This window comes from Seriola lalandi, unplaced genomic scaffold (assembly GCF_002814215.2).
Source record: "Seriola lalandi dorsalis isolate HSWRI2012SDOR001 ecotype SW California unplaced genomic scaffold, Sedor1 jcf7180002000790, whole genome shotgun sequence".
NCBI lineage: Eukaryota > Metazoa > Chordata > Actinopteri > Carangiformes > Carangidae > Seriola > Seriola lalandi.
The window spans coordinates 1-1887 of record NW_019471449.1 but is presented as its reverse complement, the minus strand read 5'-3'; the positions used below and the strand labels follow the sequence as shown (position 1 = coordinate 1887).

The 1887-nt window shown below is 45.0% G+C and overlaps 1 pseudogene; it reads right to left on the bottom strand.

The window, feature by feature from the left end:
* Positions 1–432: 432 nt before the first annotated feature.
* LOC111662959 (hepatocyte nuclear factor 3-beta pseudogene) lies at positions 433–1886 on the bottom strand (annotated as a pseudogene).
* Between the last annotated feature and the right edge of the window lies 1 nt (position 1887).

The following is a 1887-nucleotide window of genomic DNA, read 5'->3' as shown; positions in this document are numbered from 1 at the left end:
AATAAAAAATATATATATCTATATATCATTATATATTATTACCGGGAAACTGATCTTATGTACCCCTGAATATAAGAAGAATGCGTCGATGTTATTATTCATGTTATAAAAAAATTCTGTCCTTATTTGTATCTTCCTCTTCACAAATTTTAGTTTTTAATATTTAATATGTGTTTAACGTGAACTGTAATCAAAAGTAATGTTTGTATTTAATGTGTAATATTTCTGCTTATATTCTGTTCTATTCATTTAACCTTAGCCCCAAAGTCCACCCCCAGTAACTCTTAACAGCATTTAATGGTTTCCTCTGCTAGGCTAGCACTACTGTTGAAGTATAATAATTAGTAGTTATAGTAACAATAATAATGATAATAATGATAATAATTATGATAATAATGATGATAGTAATAATAACGGTCAAACATGGTCATATTCAGAAAACAAAACCAATAACACTTTAATATAGATTCTGTTCTTGTCACTACAAGAATACACATATACAAGCCATAAATAGGAATCACACAAATGATTGAAGAAATCCTGCGAGGCATTTAAATTCATTTAGGAATCCAGTTATGCAGATGGAGGCTATTTTACAGCACGTTTTTGTTTGTCTTTGGGGTCCATTCCTGAAGCCGACTTCTGAACAGATCTCGTCACATTATCGTTACTTTTAATTATAATTATTATCAACATCCTTTCTCAAAATAATAAGGCTACTAACAAACTCGACAACTAAAACGGTGGGAAACATCAAAAATATCTGAAATACATATTGTACACAAACTCTATATTTTTTTTTACAAATGTACAAATTGAAGGAAAGAAAGTCCACATCGGAAGGAGGGGTGCAGAGTTTATGAGGAGTTCATGATTGGCCTGGAATAGACGCCTTGGTAGTAAGTTGTGTCAGGTATGGATGAAGAATCCAGACCGGCTTTCCCCGCCATGGAGCCCATGGAAAGAGCCCCGGCCATGGGGGAGCCATAGCCGGAGTAATGCATCACCTGCTCGTAAGTCTTTAGGTCCATTTTGTGATGCTGCTGCTCCGAGGACATGAGGTTATTGATGGAGAAGGGGTGGTTGAAGGAGTAGTGGTGCTCCGGCTTCAGATGCGCTTCGTGGGCAAGGACCGAGTGATGCTGGGACATGAGGTGCTGCCCCTGCGACACCGGGGAGGCGGCGGCGTGCTCTGGGCTCAGGGCCTGGCTCGTCTTCATGTCCGACAGGGACCTTTTGTGGTCGCTGGAGGAGGAGTTGGAGTGCGGGGACTCGTTGCCGTTGCAGCTCTCAGAGCTGCTGTTGGAGGAGCCGCCGTCCCCTCCCTTACGGCCGGTATCCTTCATGGCCATCTTCTTCTCGCACTTGAAGCGCTTCTGCCTCCTCAGGTAGCAGCCGTTCTCAAACATGTTCCCGGAGTCCGGGTGCAGAGTCCAAAAGGAGCCTTTCCCGGGTTTATCCGGCGACCTGGGCACTTTGAGGAAACAGTCATTGAATGACAAAGAGTGGCGAATGGAGTTCTGCCAGCGCTGCTGGTTCTGTCGGTAAAAAGGGAAGAGGTCCATTATCCACTGGTAGATCTCGGCCAGTGTCAGCATCTTACTGGGAGACTGCTGAATGGCCATGGTGATGAGAGAAATGTAGGAATACGGGGGTTTGGCGTGCGTGTAGCTCCGGCGGTAGGTCTTAGGGTCTCTGGACCTGTTGATGTTAGACTGTCCGTATATGGGGCTCATGGCGTTCATGGTGTTGTAGGATGTCAGGGCGTTCATAGACGCGGGCTGCGCGGTCATGGGACTCATACTGGGGCTCAGGGCTGCGCTCATGGCCGTCATGCCTGCGCCCATGCCGTTCATGGCTCCGGTGCCCGGTGACATCCCGGTCATG